The sequence below is a fragment of the Rhinoderma darwinii genome, chromosome 1, assembly GCF_050947455.1.
Source record: "Rhinoderma darwinii isolate aRhiDar2 chromosome 1, aRhiDar2.hap1, whole genome shotgun sequence".
Taxonomy (NCBI): Eukaryota; Metazoa; Chordata; class Amphibia; order Anura; family Rhinodermatidae; genus Rhinoderma; species Rhinoderma darwinii.
Genome location: NC_134687.1, coordinates 429,233,633 through 429,257,266, shown reverse-complemented (window position 1 = coordinate 429,257,266; position 23,634 = coordinate 429,233,633). Strand labels below are relative to the sequence as shown.

The window sequence follows — 23,634 nt, the reverse complement described above, 5'->3', positions numbered from 1 at the left end:
AATGCTCACAAGCAGAAATGGTTGCAGTGGGCTCAGAAATACATGAAGACTAATTTTCAAACCGTGTTGTTTACTGATGAGTGCCGTGCAACCCTGGATGGTCCAGATGGATGGAGTAGTGGATGGTTGGTGAATGGCCACCATGTCCCAACAAGGCTGCAACGTCAGCAAGGAGGTGGCGGAGTCATGTTTTGGGCTGGAATCATGGGGAGAGAGCTGGTAGGCCCCTTTAGGGTCCCTGACGATGTGAAAATTACCTCTGCAATGTACGTAGAGTTTATGACTGACCACTTTCTTCCGTGGTCCAAAAAGAAGAACCGTGCCTTCCGTAGCAAAATTATCTTCATGCATGACAATGCACCATCTCATGCTGCAAAGAATACCTCTGTGTCATTGGCTGCTATGGGCATAAAAGGAGAGAAACTCATGGTGTGGCCCCCATGTTCCCCTGACCTCAACCCTATTAAGAAACTTTGGAGCATCCTCAAGCAAAATATCTATGAGGGTGGGAGGCAGTTCACATCAAAACAGAAGCTCTAGGAGGTTATTCTGACATCCTGCAAAGATATTTAAGCAGAAACTGTCCAAATACTCACAAATTCAATGGATGCAAGAATTGTGAAGGTGATATCAAAGAAGGGGTCCTATGTTAACATGTAACTTGGCCTGTTAAGTTTTTTTTGATTGAAAGAGCTTTTGATTTCTGTAAATATGACCTCCTGATGCTGCAAATTCAACAAAATTACCATTCTAGTTCTCTTTACAACCTTTAAAATGTTTTGATCTCTGTTGTGCATACTAATTTGAAACAGTGCATTTTGAGTTTTTACTTCTAAAAAAAAAATCTGTTATCATTAGGAGATTTGTTCAATAAAATTTACATTATACTCCAACGGTTGATGGCTTGAAGATTATACTGACTGTCATTTGCAGCGACTATTTAGGAAAATCAGCGAAAAATAACATTTGCATAATAATTTGGAATGCAGTGTACAACAATGCTCAGGCAAGGAACCAGTGGGCAGGGCCCCTTATTATAGTCCAGCATCCATTTGGGCTGATAATTGATGTAAGGTAGCTGGATGCGTACTGGCCCTTCAAGGCCGTGCACGCGCGCGCCCTGCGGGACACAGTCCGAGGACCCGGAAGAGAGTGCCAGCGTCTCCCTGGAGGGAGCGAACGCCGAGAAGAGAGGCGTCCATGGCCGGGATCGTCATGGGGTAAGTCAGAATGACGACCCCCGGCCATAGACATAACAGTATCCCCCCTCTTACGCACCCTCTTCTTGGGACCAGAGCGGGAAAGGAACTTCTTCACGAGGACAGGGGCATCGATGTTCTCCTCTGGCTCCCAAGACCTCTCCTCTGGACCAAATCCCCTCCAATCCACCAGGTAAAACGTCCTGCCTCCTACTTTCTTGGTGGCCAGGATCTCCCTCACTTCGAAAGTTCCGGGTTTAGCAAGGAGACGTGGAAGGAGTTAGGGATCTTGAGGGTAGGAGGCAGTCGAAGCTTGTACAATACAGGATTGATCTGCAGCAGAATCTCGAAGGGTCCAAGGAACCTGGGAGCAAATTTGCAAGACGGCACCCTCAGCCGGATATTCCTGGAAGACAGCCAGACCTTTGTACCTGGAAGAAACTGGGGAGGTTCTCGTCTTTTAGTGTCTGCCTTTCTCTTCATGCGGTCCACCGCCAGCAGAATAGAAGATCGTGTCAGCTGCCATATCTGCAGAAAGTTCCTGAAGGTAGAGTCGGCTGCAGGCACCTGAGACATAGTAGAGCCGGGCAGGGGTATTCGAGGATGTTGACCGTATACTATGAAAAATGGACTGGAGGTGGTGGACTCACTGGTATGGTTATTATAAGAGAACTCCGCCCACGGGAGCAGCTGCACCCAGTCATCATGTCTTCTGGAGACAAAGTGCCGCAGGTATTTCTCCATAATTTGGTTAATCCTCTCAACTTGTCCATTGGACTGAGGGTGATAAGCTGAGGAGAAGTCCAACTTTATACGGAGTAGGCCGCAGAGTGCTCTCCATAACATAGAGGTGAACTGGACCCCTCGATCCGAGACAATATGCAGAGGTAATCCATGCAGATGGAAGATGTGTTGCATGAAGAGATCAGCCAGTCGAGCGGCAGAAGGCAGACCAGTCAGGGGAACAAAATGAGTCATTTTAGAAAAAAGATCCACCACCACCCAGATCACACTGCATCCCGCAGAGAGAGGCAGATCTGTAACAAAATCCATAGCAATATGCTGCCAGGGGGCATCGAGCACAGGTAGTGGTTGGAGCAGACCGACTGGTCTGGAGTGGGCAACTTTGTTGGCTGCACACACCGTACAGGAGGAGACAAAGTCCATGACGTCTTTGGGCAACGTGGGCCACCAGTACAGCCGGGCAATTAGGTCTCGTGTCTTACGGGCACCTGCATGTCCTGCCAGCTTGGAACTGTGACCCCAGTGAAGGACTCCTCCTCTGTCTGCCAGCCGTACTAAAGTTTTTCCTGGAGGAATGTCTCTGACCTGCAGGTGTTGACAGAGTAGATGCAGGAAGGATCGATAATATTCTATGGGGACTCCACAGTGTCCTCTGTCTCAAATGACCTAGACAAGGCATCGGCCCTCACATTCTTGTCGGCAGGTCGGTAGTGGAGTTCGAACCGGAACCGTGCAAAAAACAATGACCATCTGGCTTGACGAGGGTTCAGCCGTTGAGCCGTTTGTAGGTAGGTCAAGTTCTTGTGGTCCGTGAAGATCAGGATAGGATGAGCTGCGCCCTCCAGTAGGTGTCTCCACTCCTGCAGAGCCAGCTTGATGGCCAGTAACTCCCGATCTCCAATCGAGTAGTTGCGCTCTGCAGAAGAAAACAGCTTGGAGTAGTAACCACATACCACAGTCTTACCTTTCGAACCCCTCTGGAACAATAGTGCATCGGCACCAACCGAGGAGGCGTCCACCTCCAATGAAAACTGTAAGGATACATCAGAGTTGTGAAGTATAGAAGCTGACGTGAAGGCCTTTTTTAAGGTTTCAAATGCGATTTCCGCCTCTGGATTCCATACCTTGGCATTCATACCCTTCTTAGTTGGGGAGGAGATGTGGGCTGTCAGAGAAGAGAAGTTGGGAATGAACAGTCTGTAGAAGTTGGCAAATCCCAGGAAGCGTTGTATGGCCCTTAAGCCTTGGGGACGTGGCCACTCCAGGACAGCTTTGACCTTTTCAGGGTCCATCTTGAGACCTTGATCAGAGATAATGTAGCCCAGGAAGGGTAGAGACTCCTCTTGGAACACGCACTTCTCTAACTTGATAAACCGGAGAAACAGAGTCCATATATATCAATGTATGAAACTAACTATCTTTATTAAAGAACAAAAATAAAATACATAAAATGACATAGACAGAGAATCCAAAAATAGTCCTAAAACGGATCACAGGAGTGTATATTGAGTCTATATATATATATATATATTAGAAAACCCTGATGGTATGCATAGTTACTATGACTCAATATGACTCCAACCTGGGGTGCATAAACATGAAAATGGTATCAAAGTATGAATTTGTGTAAAAAAAAGGCAATGTGCCTAACTCTGAAAAAAGTCTATAGTGACTAGAAAGTAAGTAGTTATTGCCTAAAGACAGATGGCACAAAGAGCCAAGATGTACTTCCAGAGTATGCACTTACCCATGTATGGGAGGTGAGATGTGACCCAGCAGTGTAGGATAGCGCCCCGACGCGCGTTTCGCCCGTAGCTTTCTCAAGGGGTGCAGATGTTATTTTGGTGCCCTGTTTATATATGAATCGATAGAGACATCTGATCTCCCCTCTGCCAATCAGGAGCCGATCTAAGCGGCGCCTGACTGTGACGGAACTTAGGTATCGCCGCCGGACATCAGTGACCCACTGCGCATGCGCGAGTCCCGGGACGCGTCACCAGGGAAACAGCGCAGGCGCAGAGAGCCATATTGAAAGACCGGCAGACGAACATCAAGCCCTGCCTATTTCTTATAGGTCCCATCTAAAGGGCCAAGAGGTATGAGTATATATTACCAGGATTATTGGGTCTGTGGGATGCTCGAACTACGCTCGCTGAGCATAGTTATTTAGTATCTAAAAAGAATGTAAAATTTAATAACAGGTTGAATACCTGCATTATAGCACCATCTAGTGGTTATGTTTAAAAGTGAAAGTTTATATTCAAAAAAAGAGAATATTAAAGATGAGATATAAGTGTGTAATGAAGTGTAGACAAAGTGTCAATGTGAAAAGAAAAATTATGTGCAACAATGGATAGTTGTAAATCATTACGAAATACAAATATATTACATATATATGTAACAGTGAGTATAGAAAATTATAATCCTCGAATAAATTAATACATATATAAAACACTGTAATCAGAGGAATACACGTGACATAATTAAAGTGATTAAAACAGATCGTGAAAACAAATACACAAATGTTAAGGTGTATATTAAATCACTGGAAAATATATATATGATAAATACTAAGAAGACAAATAATCCAGTATATAAAAAGTACAAATATCATGTATTCACAGAAGGACATAATCCCATATAATTATAAAGACAGTGATAAAGAATAAAGAGGAGGATAAAATATAAAAAAAAAAAAAAAAAAAAAAAAAAAAAAAAAAAGAGATAATGTAGCCCAGGAAGGGTAGAGACTCCTCTTGGAACACGCACTTCTCTAACTTGGCATAAAGATGATTCTCTCTTAATCTAAGCAACACCTGGCGGACATGGCCCTGATGAGTCACAAGATCTGTGGAAAAAAATCAGGCAGGAGCACGACTTGACTTTCACAGCAGGTGACGCCGTGGAAGGCTTAGATACATGGTCAATGTGTGATACTGTCTGTTAGACCCTGTATCTAAGCCTACCACAAGGCAGGCTTAGATACAGTACCCCACCAGACCGTATCGTTACACTTACCCTCCTCTTCGGCTCCTCTAGTGTTGTGACGTCATGACGTGAATAGACGCCAGGACTTCCGCTGCGCTCAGGAAGGAAGATGGGTAAGTATGTGTTGTTACTATAGTAACATGGGCCCGTGTATTTTATTACATAGGCCCCAGTTATATAGTAACTTTTATAGATGCGGTGTGGGCGGCCACGGCTCCGGTCGCAATTGCGATCGCTGCGACCTGGTCGCTATTGCGACTCGAATGTGGCAGTCGCCGGGGATGCGGGGCAAAGATCTTGGGCTTGGGCCCCGAAGGCCCGGTGCTAGCGACGCCCCTGGTGCTACATGATCTTATACATTACACAGTACATTATAGTACATTGGTAGCTGAAGCACTAAGAACCCATTATTTCCATCCTACACTTATTGGATATGTGAGACAGGCAGAGAAATTAGACCATTGCAGTGCCTCAACTGACAGTGTGTAACACAGAATTGGTAGTAACAGATAAAAATACAACTTACCAAAACTGACCATATATGCATGGATAATATGGCTGATGCGATCAATAATAAGTATTCATTTTAAAAACCCAGAATTTATATTGAAACAAGCAATTATCAGACACTAAAACTGCTCTGTACAAAAGATTATCATTGTTCTTGAAGCTTTTAACAGCAACTGGCAGGGAAATTCCATTCTACTTCACTGTCTCAGTGTCAGAGATTCTATTAAGCCAGTGACAGACTGATCACCATGTTCATTTTAAACAGGACCTGTCACCTCTCCTGATGTCTATTTTAGGAAATATTTTTATTCACCATAAAATAACAATTCTAGAACAAATTTTTTGAGAATTCTGCAGTGTGTCATTTCTCTGTTATTCCTCCTAGAAATGTATGAATAAATTGGGAAGTGGGTGTTACCATTCCTCAAGGGTGTGTCCCTATACAGTCTCACTCTGTCAGCACTGATTGGACATTGACAGTCTGTGTAGGGTCACACCCCCAACTGATAACACCCAGTTGTCAATATAATCATACATTTCTAGGAGGAATAACAAAGGAACGGCACAATGTACAGTTCTAAGAAAAGATGCTGAAGAATTCTTATTTTACTTTGAATACAATTATTTACTAAAACAGACATGTCTGGAGAGGTGACAGGTTCTCTTTAAGTGACGTACACTGTGTCATTTTCTGCGCAATATGGAAATCAATCGCTGCCAGATTGCAGAGATTTGCTGCCCAACTCAGGAGTGTAAAATAATCAGTAGGGTCTCAAAACAAATATCAAAATGGGTCCCCCTACTGTTGTCGCTGGATCACGCAATCACATCCCACCATCTAGGAACAGAAGGGCCTTGAACTTATTGCCCCCCTTGCTTCCTCTCATTGATGTATGAGAAAATAACCCTTAGGGTATGTTCACACGACAGCGTCCGTAACGGCTGAAATTACGGGGATGTTTCCGCCTGAAAACATCCCCGTAATTTCAGCCGTAACGGCATGCGCAGGCGCTTGAACGCCGCATCCATTACGGACGTAATTGGCGCTGCTTTTCATTGGAGTCAATGAATAACGGCTCCAATTACGCCCAAAGAAGTGACAGGTCACTTCTTTGACGCGGGCGTCAATTTACGCGCCGTCATTTGACAGCGGCGCGTAAATATACGCCTCGTGTGAACAGACAAACGTCAGCCCATTGCTTTCAATGGGCAGATGTTTGTCAACGCTATCCAGGTGCATTTTTCGGACGTAATTCGGGGCAAAAACGCCCGAATTACGTCTGTAATTAGTGCGTGTGAACATACCCTTAGTGTTTTCACCCTCACTTGATGGGGTTGTGGAGAGGGAGGGCCCTGTACAGGTAAGGGCCTGTTCACATCAGTATTGTCTTTCGGTTGAGGGGTTCCCCCATCGGAAACCTCAGACGGAACCCCTCAACGGAAAGACAACGCTGATGTGAACACAGCCTTACACATTAAGAGCAAAGGGTTTAAGGCTTGACCCAGCTGGGCCCCCCTTCTAATGGCCGCACAGCAGCTATATGCTCTGCCAATTTTGCACATATGCCTTAAAGAGACTCTGTCACCACATTATAAGTGCCCTGTCTCCTACATAAGGAGATCGGCGCTGTAATGTAGGTGACAGTAATGCTTTTTATTTAAAAAAACGAACTTTTTTCACAACGTTAGGAGCGATTTTGGTTTATGCTAATGAGCTTTCTTAATGCCCAAGTGGGTGTACTTTTACTTTCGACCAAGTGGGCGTTGTACAGAGGAGTGCATGACGCTGACCAATCAGCATCATGCACTCCTCTCCATTCATTTACACTGCACTAGCGATATAGATATATCGCTATGTGCAGCTACATACACAAGCCCTAACATTACTACAGTGTCCTGATAATGAATACACATGACCATCCAGCCTGGACGTCATGTGTACTCAGAATCCTGACACGTCTGAATCTTTTCTGTGAGATTCCAGCAACGGATACGAAATCTCGCGAGATTACGAGGTAAACGAGATTTCGTATCCGTTGCTGTAAATCTCACAAAAAAGAGTCAGAAGTGTCAGGATTCTGAGTACACATGACGTCCAGGCTGGATTTCATGTGTATTCATTATCAGGACACTACAGTAATGTTAGGGCTTGTGTATGAGGCTGCACATAGTGATATATCTATATCGCTAGTGCAGTGTAAATGAATGGAGAGGAGTGCATGATGCCGATTGGCCAGCGTCATGCACTCCTCTGTACAACGCCCACTTGGTCGAAAGTAAAAGTACGCCCACTTGGGCATTAAGAAAGCTCATTAGCATAAACCAAAATCGCTCCTAACGTTGTGAAAAAAGATCGTTTTTTTAAATAAAAAGCATTACTGTCACCTACATTACAGCGCCCATCTCCTTATATAGGAAATAGGGCACTTATAATGTGGTGACAGAGTCTCTTTAAGTCCCACTCAAAGGAGTGGAGAGACTAATCTTCATTCACAAAATTATCAGGTGTAGTTTGAAGCTCTTGGACCCTAGTGGTAAAATAAACCACCAGCAGTTAAAGGGAACCTGTCACCAGCATTTTAGCTATAAAGCCAGCAATACCTGGTGAAAGTGGGTGAAAAATCATTGTCATCTAAGCTATAAATATGTTCTAAGTAAGCTCTGTACCTTTAGTATTCCGTTTTTCAGTGGTCCCACACCGTATGCAAATGAGCAGAAAAGAGTCAAATCTTCATCTGAAAAGAGTCAGATTTTCATTCCTCCAGCGTCTCAGAGTGGACTCCACCTCCTTCTTTTTGATTGACAGCTCCTTAGCCAGTCAGGGCCAGACAGGTGGCAACGGTGGGCGGGGTTAAGAAGCTGCATCCCAGAGGGAAAAATAATTACCATAAAAGGCGGGAAGAGTTTAAACGACGATATTTACAGACAGAGGAGGACTTCAGGAAAGAAGAGAACAGGAACGAACTCTGGACAGCTGCGGCCATTGAGGGGTCAGGCGAGTTTAACAGGTAAGATGTTGATGACAGGATCCCTTTAACAACGTAGAGTTTTGCTTTATATTTATACATCACATTCCATAGGATCTACCTACAATTTAAAAATGTATCTGTAGTGATGTACTTCAGATCTATAAAGCTTTATCTTATTACTGAGCAATACCCACCATAAAAAAAAATTATGCCTCAACACCATCTGCATATAATACTGCCGTTTTCTTGTGTAGCAGAGAGGCTGATGGGCCCAGCTGCTGCCTCTGTCTTACCTATAGTTATGAAAAAACGTGTCTCTATAGGTTTATTATATAACTTATTGGTAGTGATTACTGAGATATTCAATGTGGGTCATTTATTACGAATTCCACAACAGATTTCTGGTGTAGAAAAGTTGCAATTTGTGAAAAAACTAAATTTTTTGCTCAAAAAGATTGCGCATTTGTATTTTTACGCCAGCTCCACTGCTTTTCAAAAAATTAGGCAGAGTTTTATCGGGAGGGGCATAGTCACTCACAGCTTGACAAATTCATTATAATTTACGCTAGAAAATTTACTGGCGTAAATTATAGTAAATTATAGCAGAAATCTACTCCAGGTCATAGCTTGCGTAGATTTCCCCTTTCTGGCGCACGGACAGCTAGAGATGCGCCTCATTTATTAAGAAGCGTTCTCCTCTTAATAAATTAGGCGCATTTTACTCCACAGCTTTTTTATATTAAAGGGTTTTTCCGAGTTATTCAAAAAAGTGGCAGGGGTAGGAGGGTTGCATTAAAAAAGAAAAAGCCATTACTTACCTCACAGATCCCCGACATCCCAACGCTGCCGCTTCGGTCCTCTCCGCTGCTGTTTATTGACTTGGCTGCAGCGATGACGTGCTTGTGTACCCACATGATCGCTGCAGCCAATCACTTGTCTCAGTGGGCATACGGCACAGGATCACGGAGGCCAGTGATTGGATGCAGCTATCATGTGGGTATACGGGCATGTCATTGCTGAAGTTATGTCAATAAACATTGGTGGGGAGGACGAGAGCGGCGGCGCTGGAACACTGGAAATTTGTGAGGTGAGTAATCTTTTTTTTTTTTTTTTTAATGCATCCCTTTTACCCCTCCCACTTTTTGGATTAACTTGGAAAACCCCTTTAAGACTGGTGTATGAAATGCCAGTCTTGATGAATCGGCCAAATTACTTGTGTAATAGGGACAATGACATTCCAATAATATTTTACAATAATCATTACTTTCTTACATCTGACTGAAAACTAGGCTCTTGGCAATCACAGTTGGTCATCTGCGAATCATGGGCAGGAATCAGGTCTGCTCTTTGTATCTCTTTATTAAATTCTGTTTCCCGGTTACAGAAAGTAATGCTGTTGTGGGAAAGATCAGGAAAGTACAAGAGCAATATTAACTTCTCCCCAGCATCCCACTAGTTGTTACTTCTTATCACTGACCACAGGGCACAGTAAGTCCCATTGCACACGACCGAGTGCCACTCGTGACGTTTTTTCGCGGCACCCGATAGTTTTCACTGACCCATTCACCTCAGTGGGAGAATCGGGTACGTGAAAACGGACCCGACTCTCCGTTCCGTGGAAAGATAGAACATGTCCTATCTTTCCACGGATCACGGACGGGCTCGGACGGCACACAAGGTCGTGTGCAAGATGGCTAAGTAAGGCTCTATCTAATGTTTGCAGATGTGGATCACTTGGGAAAGTCACTGAACAATGACAGTCTATCCTGATTCAAAATGTAAATATTACATTTGCTAGGGGCCCCTGCAGGTTTCCATGCATGGATTCCTGATGCTGGCCATATTATACTGCTGGGAATATAATTATCATTGAAAATATAATTGGTTAAAGGGGTATCCTTAACTCAATTCACAAGAGATGCCATAAATGTCTGATGGACAAAACAGGGGTCACCCATTCTTAATATAGGTGTTGATCACAGAGGTAGGACACCTATCTATCTATCTATCTATCTATCTAGTGGATATGCCATAAATATCTGTTGGAAATAACACTTTCAATACAAATGTTGCAAGAGAAAAGCTAGAGGTTACAGTCATACCCGGACCCAGGGCTTAAATGGTCGCTAACTTTTTAACAAACTGTGCATTAATCAATAATAGAAGCGAATATAATATACTTTGTAATATATCCTAAAAAAATCTTTACTCAAAAACGCCTCTTTTTCCGCTTATCAGAAAGTTCTCTCCCTCTAAACTGTTCACTCACTTTGAATTTACTGCTTTTTCCATCTCCTCAAGACAAGACAGACTATCAACTCACTGAAGCGTCAGGTTACAGTTGCTTATAAAAGTCCATGGAGGAAGTGGGGGAGAAGAGTGAGGGAGAGGCAGAGATAGACACAGATACAGATTCCGCTGCAGTTTACAGTAAGTGTTAAATCTCATCCCAGTGCTGGATTCACAGCTACACTGCTCAGTACTGCTGTATAATCTCCTCCATGCTGCTGCAGCTTTTTTATATATATATATATATATATATATATATATATATATATATATATATATATATATATATATATATATATATATGATAGAGATGGGAGAGCAGGACTATCCTTTCCTCTGTGTGCTTTGTATGGCAGACATGATAGCAGTTAGGCTTCGCCCGCTAGCTCAGAGAAAACTGAGAATTACAGACAGAGCATGTGATGGAAAACTGCTAATAAAAATGCCATAAACAAGTCATATAATGGCCAGAAATAGTGTTACACACGACAGCTTATTCTGAAAAGTGAACTGAAAAGTTAGGTACGCTTTAAAGGAAACCAAAAGGTCCCTCGTTCCCATATGAGGAGACCATTACTAAAAATCATACATATTCGTTTGTGTTATAGATTTTGTATTGGGGCCAAGGAGCATTACGTTACACCTCTACATTACCGTACCCAATATTATAGAAATTGGAGTACTGTAGAATGCAAACCAAACTTCAATTAATAGCCCTAAACTTTATGACTGCACTTGGCATTGCTTGTGGTACTTTTATTTAGCTTGAATCAAATATTTCCTGTTTTATCATTTTGTAGTGTTCTGTATTGTGATCTTCCACATTTTTTCAGATAAAACGTGAGTACAGTTATTTATGGAAATGACAGTCAAGCTGGACCGAGCGGTACAGCATTCTATTTGATACATGGCTCACTTGATCAATCCAAAGCTGCCAAAAGGTTATTAAAATGAATAACACCTGGCTGGTGCAGCAAGAATATTTCTACAAGCAATGCCATTGTCACTTCCCTTAAATCTTAGCTCAGATTTTTTATTTTTTTTGAAAGTAGCATAGAATGTTGTGCTATAGAATATCCTATAAGAACATGTTTAATATACATAGATTACTTCTTGTCATCTCTATTAAAAACAAGAACTAATTTTCAGTAGACGCATTCTTGTGCTTGAGGCTGTCTTTTCTTTCTGATCCATTCGTACCATTTTTTCCTTCGAGCTGGGACACTTTGATGAATGACCTTGTATGCGGCTGCAAAGGACAGAATGTTAAATAATTGATGAGTTACAATGTGGTTTAGCAGACTCCTTGATACATAGCCCATCCTTTGTTTGGTTTTTAGATGGGCCTGCATGCTCTTGGAATGTACAAGCTTCCAACAGAAGACTTTTCATTGTTTGTGCTGAAACATGATTCTATGATACGCCTTTCCTCCTGAAATTCAAATCCCACAGATCTTTCTTCTGCCGGTGTGAGTTCTGACATGACACTGCTGAGATAATTTAGGAATTTGTGCGCACAAAGCCCCAGTTACTGTGAAAACAGTCCGTGGGCATCTTTTGAATCAGGAACAAAAGCTGAGCTCTTGCTTTTGTTTCACACAGTACGGCCTGTTTGTTGTCATTCAAATCGACGGCCTATTCTGGATTAATTATTAGTAATTACTCCATTAAATAATGAGTCTGTCTACCCAAATTAACCCCTTCCCAACTGATTTGTGAGATGTGGTGATGAGCATAAGACAACTCAACAGCTAGAACAAAAACTCTATGTCGAAAGAAGAGAGAATGATTCTATCGGCAGACACCATTGTCTGTATTACAGCTTCTTTTTTTAACAACATTGATTTTTATTGGTTTAAAACACAGAAAAACATTGTTGTGCATATGCATACAAACTGTACCATCAAAAAGATGAGCAAAGAACAAAATAATACCATCCAGTACAACTGAGGTAGGTAAACTGAAAACATCATCTTGGAAGGGAAGATGGGAAGGGAAGGGAAGGGATAGGGAAACAAGGAAGGTTTTCATAGAACATTCTTATATCCTTTATTGTGCTCCACCAATATTAACCACCTCACCAATTATAGTCACTGCAGTCAGTGTGGAAGCCCCCAGTTATCTTCATCTGCCTCAACCTGGGAACATGTCAGTCCACCTTTGCCACTGGGTTTTAAACCTACTCATTCTGTTCTGACGAAGTGCAAATAATCTTTCATATACACAATGGGATGAGACCTTTTCTATAATCTCCCTCAAGGACGGGACCGAAACTGACTTCCAGTTTTTGGCCACCAATAATTTAACTGATAGACATATATGGCAAACCAGGGCTCTATCTTCCGGTGAAATTATGCCCATATTTAGGGACAGAAGGGCTAGATCTGCGCTTGGTGTCAGCTGAACCCCCAGCAATCTAGAAGCAAGATTGAACACTGAAACCCACACTGGAGCGATAATGGAGCATTCCCAAAATATGTGGTATAGGGTCCCCACCCCTCCACACCCCCTCCAGCAACCAGAGCCAGTCCCGGGAAATATCTTGGATATTTGAAAGGGAGTATAATACCATCGCAACACCAGTTTGTGATAGACTTCCAGGAGGTTTGAGTTCATGGTAGACCTTAGCGTCCACTTAACCCCTTCCCTCTTTGGCCGCTTTTGACCTTCCTGACAGAGCCTCATTTTTCAAATCTGACATGTTTCACTTTATATGGTAATAACTCCGGAATGCTTTTACCTATCCAAGTGATTCTGAGATTGTTTTCTCGTGACACATTGGACTTTATGTTACTGGCAAAATTTGCCCCATACATTCAGTATTTAATTGTGAAAAACACCAAAATTTAGCGAAAAATTGCAAAAATTTGCATTTTTCTCAATTTAAATGTATCTGCTTGTAAGACAGGCAGTTATACCACACAAAGATGTTGCTAACTAACATCCCCCATATGTCTACTTTAGATTGGCATCGTTTTTTGAACATCATTTTATTTTTCTAGGACGTTACAAGGCTTAGAACTTTAGCAGCAATTTCTCACATTTTCAAGAAAATTTCAAAATGCTATTTTTACAGGGGCCAGTTCAGTTGTGAAGTGGCTTTGAGGTCCTTAGATATTAAAAACCCCCAATAAGTGACCCCATTTTAAAAACTGCACCCCTCAAAGTATTCAAAACAGCATTTAGAAAGTTTCTTAACCCTTTAGACATTGCACAGGAATTAAGGCAATGTAGAGGTGAAATTTACAAAGTTCATTATTTTTTTCCAGAAATTCATTTTGAATCCATTTTTTTTGTACCACAGAATGTTTTACCCAAGAAATGCAACTCAATATTTATTGCCCAGGTTCTGCAGTTTTAGGAAATATCCCACATGTGGCCGTAGTGTGCTACTGGACTGAAGCACCGGCCTCAGAAGCAAAGGAGCACCTGGTGGATTTTGGGTCTCCTTTTTATTAGAATATATTTTAGGTACCATGTCAGCTTTGAACAGGTCTTGTGGAACTAAAACAGTGGAAACCCCCCAAAAGTGACCCCATTTGGGAAACTACACCCCTCGAGGAATTTATCTAGGGGTGTAGCAAGCATTTTGACCGGCCAGTTTTTTTGCAAAAATTTTTGGAACTTGGCCATGAAAATGAAAATCTAAATTTTTTCAAATAAAATGTAGGTTTAGCTAATTTTTTTTCATTTCCAAAAGAACTAAAGTAGAAAAAGCACCACAACATTTGTAGAGCAATTTCTCCCGAGTAAAACAATACCCCACATGTGGTAATAAACGGTTATTTGGACACACAGCAGGGCTTAGAATGGAAAGAGCGCCATTTGGCTCTTGGAGCTCAAATTTAGCAGGAATGGTTTGCGGAGGCCATGTCGCATTTGCAAAGCCCCCTAGGGGACAAAACAGTGGAAACCCCCAACAAGTGACCCCATTTTGGAAACTATACCCCTCGAGGAATTTATCTAGGGGTGTAGCAAGCATTTTGACCGGCCAGTTTTTTTGCAAAAATTTTTGGAACTAGGCCATGAAAATGAAAATCTACATTTTTTTCAAATAAAATGTAGGTTTAGCTAATTTTTTTTCATTTCCACAAGGACTGAAGGAGAAAAAGCACTATAAAATTTGTAAAGAAATTTCTCCCGAGTAAAACAATACCCCACATGTGGTAATAAACGGCTGTTTGGAGACACGGCGAGGCTGAGAAGGGAAAGAGCGCCATTTGGCTTTTGGAACTCAAATTTAGCAGGAATGGTTTGCGGAGGCCATGTCACATTTGCAAAGCTCCTGAGGGGACAAAACAGTGGAAACCCCCAACAAGTGACCCCATTTTGGAAACTACACCCCATGAGGAAATTATCTAGGAGTATAGTGAGCAGTTTGACCCCACAGGTGTTTTACAGAACTTATTGGAAGTAGGCCGTAAAAATGAAAATCTACATTTTTTCAAATAAAATGTAGGTTTAGGTATTTTTTTTTTAATTTCCACAAGGACTGAAGGAGAAAAAGCACCATAACATTAGTAAAGAAATTTCTCCCGAGTAAAACAATACCCCACATGTGGTCATAAACGGCTGTTTGGACACACGGTAGGTCTCAGAATGGAACTAGCACCATTTGGATTTTGGATAGTGTCTGGGCGCCATGTCACATTTGCTGAGCCCCTGTAGTACTAGTACAGTGGAAACACCCCAAAATTGACTCCATTTGGGAAACTGCACCCCCTGAGGAATCATCTAGGGGTATAGTGAAAATTTTGATCCCAAAGGTTTTTTGCTGAATTAATTAGAATTAAGCTATGAAAATGAAAAATATTTTTTTTTCCAACAAGATGTAGTTTTAGATCAACATTTTTCATTTTTACAAGGAATAGAGAAGAAAAAGCACCCCAACATTTGTAAAGTAATTTCTCCCGAGTACGGTAACACCCCATATGTGGTTATAATAGGCTATTTACGTATATGGGAGCATTCAGAAGAAAAGGAGCGGTATTTATCTTTTGGAGCGTAGATTTTGCTGGAATGGTTTGCGGACGCCATGTTGCATTTGCAAAACCCCTGATGTACCAAACAAAAGTGACCCCGTTTTAGAAACTACACCCCTAAATGCATTTATCAAGGGGTGTAGTGAGAATTTAGACATCACAGGTGTTTTTCAGAAATGAATACGCAGTGGATGGTGCAAAGTGAAAATTTCAATTTTTCCACTGATCTGCCCATTCACCGCACAAGATGTTGTGCCCCTAGAGAATCTTACCCCATAAATTGTTAAGCGGGTTCTCCCGGGTATGGTAATGCCTTACTTGTGGCCATAAATTGCTGTTTGGGCACGCTGTAGGGCTAAGAAGGGAAAGACCGCCATTTTGAGCATGGATTTTGCTTGGTAATAGTTCTGTTTGGGGTTTTGCTGGTATTTCAGTTTATAATGTGGGGGCATATGTAATCTGTGCGGAGAACATCAGAGTATATGTAATATGTGCGGAGAACATCAGAGTATATGTAATCTGTGCGGAGTACATCAGGGCATAATAAGAGGGTATAATAATGGGGTAAATAATACAATTATCCATAGATGTGTGTTACGATGTGACGCTATCCGTTATGCACAGGCCGGCGTCACACTGATAAACGGTTTTCTTTCTCACTCCCCTTCTGTAACGCTCTGCACCTTTTGGGGACTTTTTCTCCTTCATAGTTTGGGAAATATTACTGGGAAAGTTTTGCGCTGGTATAATACGGGCGCCCTCGCTTCCAGCGGATGTGCTGTGACCATTCCCTTTCCTAGTTCCTAAATACTAGGGCCCTGAAACTGAAGGAATGTTCCCCTCCGGCCTGCGCATTGAGATGTTTTTCATCACCGCATTACTAGTGCCGTAACTTTTTTGTTTTTCAGTTGATTGAGCGGTGTGCGGGCTTGTTTTTTGCGAGACGGGCTGTAGATTTTATTGGTATCATTTTAGAACACATACGACTTTTTGATCACTTTTTATTTAATTTTTTGGTAAAGGAAATTACCAAAAACAAGCAATTCTGGAATCGTTTTTTATTGTTTTTTTTATCGGCATCCACAGTGTGCCCTAAATTACATGTTGGCTTTATTCTGCGGGTCGATACGATTACGGCGATACCAAATTTATATAGTTTTTTTTATGTATTGCGGCTTTTGCACAATAAAATCACTTTTTTTATAAAATCATTTGTTTTCTGTGTCGCCATTCTAAGACCCATAACTTTTTTATTTTTGTGTGCACGAAACGGTGTCAGGGATTATTTTTTGCGGGACGGATTGCCGTTTTTATTGGTACTATTTTGGAGTAAATGTGACTTTTTGATCACTTTTTATAGCATTTTTTGGAAGGAGATGTGACCTAAAAACAAAGATTCTGGCGTTGTTTTTCATGTTTTTTTTTTACGGCGTTCACCGTGCGGGATAAATTACATAATAGTTTTGTAGTTTGGGTCGTTACGGACGCGGCGATACCAATTATGTATAGTTTTTTTAATTTTTACGGTTTTTCCCATAATAAAAGTCTTACTATGGGAAAAAAGTCAGTTTAGCTTTATTTTTATTTGAAATGTGTGTGTTTTTATTGTTTTACGACATTTTTATTAACTTTTTTTTACTTTTCTGACTTGTCCCACTAGGGGACATGAGGGCCTGATGCCCCGATCGCTACTCTAATACACTGCACTACATACGAAGTGCAGTGTATTAGCGCTGTCAGTTATTCACTGACAGCAAGCCTATGAGGACACGCCGAAGGCGGGTCCTCATGGGCTCCCGTACAAGGCAGACTCGGACGCCATTTTCTGGCGTCCGATTGCCACAGCAACCCAGCGATTGCATCACTGGGTTGCCGATCTATTGAGCGCAGCATCTGAGGGGTTAATCTGCCGGATCGGAGAGTAGCTCCGGTCCTGGCAGTTACAGGAGGGTGCCAGCTGTATAATACAGCTGTCACCCCGCGGTGATGGTGCCGGCTCTGCTCCTGAGCCCGCACAATCACTGCGCCGTACATGTACGGCGCTTTGCGGGAAGCACCTCCCGACAGCGCCGTACATGTACGGCGCATGTCGGGAAGGGGTTAATGGCCCTGGACCATTCCTCTATGGTGTAAGTGGATCCCAAGTCCCTCTCCCACTGTACCATTTGTGGATTTTTGGCCATCATCGTATCCTCCAAAAGCACTTCATAGAAGGACTTTGTTAAGTTAGACTCTATTACGGAGGCTTCGAATAGCAGATGGTATATCCTGGAGGGAATGCAGACCTGGGCGTGTGCCCGTGTCGGGAGGAGATGTTGAATCTGCAAGTACTTAAAAAACTCAGAGTGAGCCAAGGCAAATTTCTCTCTCAATTCTGAGAAGGATTTAATACTGTCCTCCCTATAAAGATCTTCCAGCGACGCCACTCCCAACCTAGCCCAATTACGCAGATTCAGATCAGGTATTAAAAGCTCAAGAGAATCCAATGGCAAGAAGAGCTTGCACCCCGAGGTAGAGGAGGGCGTCACTGTCAGAATATGTCTCCATGCTTGTAATGAAACTCGTACTGTGGGAAATTTAGGAAGTACCTTTTTAGGAAATTTTGCATGGATTAAAAGTAACGAGGTAAGAGGAACATCCCCCATTAGGTGTTGTTCAATCGTCGGCCAACTAGAGCCAGAGAATGTATTGCACCAGTATCGCAATTGTCGTATCACTATAGCCTTATGATAAGCCTCTAAGCTCGGTACCCCCATCCCTCCTCTCTGCCTATGTATGTAAAGGCGGTGCCTAGCTATCCGAGGCTTCTTATTTTTCCATATAAACCGCATCAGCTGATCCTGTAACTTACGAAGGATAAAGGCCGGCAGAGGTGCCACCACTGTCCTAAACACATAAAGTATCTTGGGGAGGATAAGCATTTTATACAGAATTACTCGGCCCATCCAGGATGGTTCTGTATCCGACAGGCGTTTTAATTCGTCTTGCAATTTATCGTGAAGAGGGAGAATATTAATATGGGCTAGTTTAGATGTTGGCGAGCACAATTTTATGCCTAAATAAGGAATCGACATCTCCTCCCAACCAAACGGAAACTCCCTCTGAATATCTTGTCGCAGTGTCAATGGTATGGCCACTCCCAATATCATAGACTTGGAGGCGTTTACTTTATAATAGGATACTTTGCCAAATTGTGTCAAAATCTCTGCAACTCTGCGGAGAGAGGACATTGGTTCTGTAAGGGTCAGTATGACATCGTCAGCAAACAGTCCAATTTTATGCTGTCTATGTCCTACGGATATCCCTCGTACCCCCATATCCATCCGTATCAATTCTGCCATTGGCTCCATCACCATGGTAAAAAGCAAAGGAGACAATGGGCAACCCTGTCTTGTTCCATTGGTGATATTAAATGGCTCCGACAGCATCCCGTTAACCAGCACCCGGGCGGAAGGTGCAGAGTACTGGGCCCCGATCGCCCCTAGTATGGCTCCCGAAAACCCAAATCTCTTCATGGTTTCAAAGGCAAATCCCCAGTGTATCCAGCCTCCACCCTAGAAATTAAATTTATAATGCGCCTTGTGCCATCTGGCGCCTGTCTCCCCTTAGTGAAACCTACTTGATCGTTATGAATTACTGTGGGAAGTATCGTCAAAAGACGTTGGGCCAATAATTTTGCATAAAGCTTTGTATCACAATTTAGCAATGAGATGGGTTGGAAATTAGCCGGGAGAGTCGGAGGCTTCCCTTGTTTTGGGATTGTTACAATAGTAGCCTGCAACATCTCGGCCGGGAGACTTCCCCTAGCTATGGCTACATTAAAAATACGAGCTAAGTAAGGGGACAAAATAGATTCGTTAAATTTGTAATATTCAGATGAGAACCCATCCGGCCCCGGGCCTTACCTGGTTTAGCCAGTCTTATAACTTTGGAAATCCTCGTCCGGTAAAATAGGAGCGTTTAGTTGATCTAATTGAAGAGAAGTTATTTTAGGCAGTTGAATCTGATCTAGGAATGTATCTATTGCCTCTGCCGTAGGCGGTACTATAATGGGGTCGTCTTGTAAATTGTACAATTTGGAATAGAACTGGCTAAACCTGTCTGCAATCCCTTGGGAATTCGAGATCTTTGGCTCCTTCCCTTCCGCTATCAAAAACGGTATCCTCGACTTCTGTCGTTTTTGTTTAACTCTATTCGCCATATATTTACTCGCCTTGTTGTGTGAGGTGTAGTATGTAATGTGAAGGGAGGTCCAACTTTTGTCAAAGTCTGCTATCAGTATTTCTCTAAAGTCACGCCTCAGTTTAGCCAGGGCGTCATGAACCGTGAGAGACGGGAGGATTGCGGTTGCATCTCTAGGGTTTTGATCTGTGCTAGTATGCGATCTGTGTTCATCTGTTTTTGTTTTTATAATGGGAACTCTGTTGGATCAAAAGCCCACGCATCACCGCCTTATGGGCGTTCCACAACACAAATGGGTCTATGTCCGGGGAATCATTCAGGTCAAAGTAATCCTTTATCTGGGAGGAAATACGCCCTCTATATTGGGTCAAGGCCATCAGAAAAGTATTGTTCCTCCGTGACCTATGCGTGCAAGTCCAGGGTGACAACGCCACCTGCATGGAGACCGGGGCATGGTCCGACCAAGTAATGTCTCCCACATCAGCTTTTATCACTGAATTCAGCAACCACTTATCTACCAGAAATAGGTCTATCCTAGAGAAGGTGTGGTGACACGGCGAGTAAAAGGAAAATTCTCTTGACGAAGCATTGTGACATCTAAACACGTCGTATATTTCCTGTTGCTGAACCCACTTTGACAAAGTAGGGAGAGATCTCTTGCTCCTACTGGTGGGGTCTAAAATTCTGTCTGGAATGATATTGAAATCTCTGCATAAAATAAGCTGCCCCTGCTGGATTTTGAGAACTTTCCGTATAGTTTTGTTTAGAAATCTAATCTGAGAAACATTAGGAGCATATATATTGACTAGTGTGATTAGGGTATCGTTAATGGAGCATATCAGAGCAAGAAATCCCACCCCCCCACATCCACCCGGGAGTCCACTAATTTAAAATCTATCGTATCCCTGATGGCTATCAAGACCCCCGCCTTTTTCCTTTCAGCATTAGACATAAAAACATGGGGAAATCTAGTATTTGCGAAGGTCGGACATTTCAATTGCTGGAAATGTGTTTCTCGCAGACACATAATATCCGCCCCAGACTTCAGAGCCTCCTTCCAGGCCGTCGACCTCTTAAAAGGACTATTTAGACCCTTAACATTAAGGGACATTATCTTAACCGCCATGATCCCTATTACAGAGCTGCAATATAACATAGGTAAGGCACTGTATCAATTTGACATTGCATACTTGGACAATACTGAAAAGGATATTCTTGAAAAAGCTGTTTGGATAAAACAACCGGGAGGACAACCAGGAAAAACAGAAACATAAAAAACTGTATTCGTATTGGAAAAACAACATTCTCCGGAACCAGGAACAGTTCCAGTAGGATCCCATCAACCTTGGCGATCCCGTAAAGGTTTCGTGGGTGAAAGTTCGACCAGATGAGACTCGACCTCTCGTTTAGCCAATAAAGCCAGTCTTTCAGCGAGTTTCGGTATGCCTTGACCATTCTGGGGAGATCCTCGCCGGTCCCCTCGGAGATACTTTCCGCTGTGGGCCAGAGAGCAGGAAGCCCCAGTCCGACATCAATTTATCCCCATCAGCAAGCTTGAACAGGACATGGGTACGATCATCTTTCCTTATCAACAGCTTAGTAGGGAAGCCCCACTTATAGGGTATTTTATGGTACCGTAACAACAGGGTTATCGGAGAGAAGGCCCTCCTTGCTTGCAACGTAGCCTGCGAGAGATCCGCATATAGATGGACGCCACCAAATGGATCTGGTAAGGGCTCTCTTTTCCGCGCAGCGAACATCAAGGCCTCCTTCACATGATAAAAATGAACGCGGGAGATCACGTCGCGCAGTATGTCCGCCGGCAGAGCTTTGGGTTTCGGCAGACGCTTGTGCCACCGATTCCGGAATGCCCCGAAACTTAACATTGTTCCGCCTGTTTCGATCCTCCATATCCGCCATTTTATTTTTCATAGCTTCCACCTCCTCCTCTAGCACATAGTGCACATCAACCAGATCATTATGGGCCTGTGTGAAATCTCCCATCTTGTTTTCCACATGATCCACTCTAGTACCCAGCTCTTCTATGGAAGTATTTAGCTTGGCAGTGATTTTGGCCATATCCTGTTGCAAAGATCCTCTGAGTGCCATTACCATGCCTTTAATAAACTTTTCTGACGCCACCTGGTCTGTGGTGGGCAGATTCGATATTGGGTCTCCTTCCCTTGCAGTATCTTCTTCCGAGATCCCTGGGCTCTGTCTATCATGGTTTGCTATAGTCCCTTCTTCCTCCCTCTCCGGTCTCTGTTCCTCTGCCCTGTCAGCATGGGGTGTTTGCAAAGGGCTAGCTGCATATAACGCTTCTCCCTCTCTCTCCTTAGATCCCTGTCTGGGGCACACCGGAGTGTGTGAAGACTCACCCAGAGAGGCTGTAGGAGACGCTGGGCCGGAGCTTCTGCCACAAGCGCCGGAATCTTCTGGGGAGTTCAAGCCGACGCCATCTTGGATGCCGTCCCGCCTCATGCTGCGGGTGGAGAAGAAGTCTGTCAGGCGTTTCGGGCCGGTTTTGTTGCCTCTCTTCCTGGTCATCATCTCGCCTGCACTCCGGAAAATGCCAGGTAAGTCGGCTTTCAGTCGCTTATTTACCGTCGCTTCGAGGTCTGAGGACGGAGCTCCGAGTTAAGCGTCCGCCACAGTCAGCATCCAGGCCACGCCCCCCTGTATTACAGCTTCTTAATTGTATGCGGCTACAATACAAAGTCAGTGGGTATTGATATTACTCCGTAGAAATGCCATTTCTCATTTCTGATAACGTATGCTATATGGTATTTTTTTTATGGCTTTCTAAGTATTATTGTCACATTATGAGATCTGAAATTATGAAGCCTTCATCGAGACAATTATATATGTAGTATATTAAAGTACAGCTTATGACCAGCTATTAGTTTTATCATTAGTTGAGTATATTTTATGGTTTAATATTCTATTTTAAATCAATCAATGGTGGTCTTGTCTATGCTTTTTAGATTATATATATATATATATATATATATATATATATAAAAAAGGAGGTGCTACAACTGGTGCATTTACAGCATCACTAGCCACAAACATTCCTGGTAGGCGAAATGAAGAATTTCAGTCTGAAATATAAGACAGCTGTATGATGACATCACTTTACAGAATGGATGAAGGTCTAGAAGACCATTCAGAGGCTCCACAAAGGCAACCGGGTGAAATCTTGCGTAGTTCCATTGTACAAAAGTCAAGAATCCCACCTGGGAATTGACAAGTAATCTAATTTTAATGGCAATAAAATATGATAGACATACAGTAAGATAAATGTCTTGCCATATCTGCTGTATTGCAGGACAATGATATACATTTACAACTACTACACTTTACAAAGTGTATGTTTTCTGCCATTGACCTTGTATGATAGAGGCTTTCTGTTTGATAAATTCTTATAGTCCTGTCCTTCACACTGCAATCTTTTATCGAATTCCCTTCGCAGCCGTATAAAACTATTGCAGTATTTTACTTCATGCACTCTACTAAGGCATAAACTGTGCACTCTATGGATTTAAATGCTTAAATAAAATAAACTATGATATTGTACGTGTAAAACGCTTAATATCTATTTGAAATATGACAGATTTTCTTTATTTTATTTTTTAGCAAATGCATGGTAAAGAAATTAACTTTAACACATAATGATTCCTCACTCTACTACTTAGGCTCTGTTTACATCTGCATCAGAGGCTCTGTTAGGGGCCTCTATTGCAGATTCTGTCTAATGCTGCGCTATTCATT

General features: G+C 42.6%; 1 long non-coding RNA gene across 1 annotated transcript; it reads left to right on the top strand.

Annotated features, from left to right (window-relative positions):
• Window positions 1-8,114: 8,114 nt before the first annotated feature.
• Window positions 8,115-22,432, top strand: LOC142743178 (uncharacterized). Its single transcript, XR_012881507.1, has 3 exons — window positions 8,115-8,449; window positions 10,712-10,840; window positions 22,203-22,432. It is a non-coding gene; the product is annotated as an uncharacterized LOC142743178 (long non-coding RNA).
• The last annotated feature ends 1,202 nt before the right edge of the window (window positions 22,433-23,634 follow it).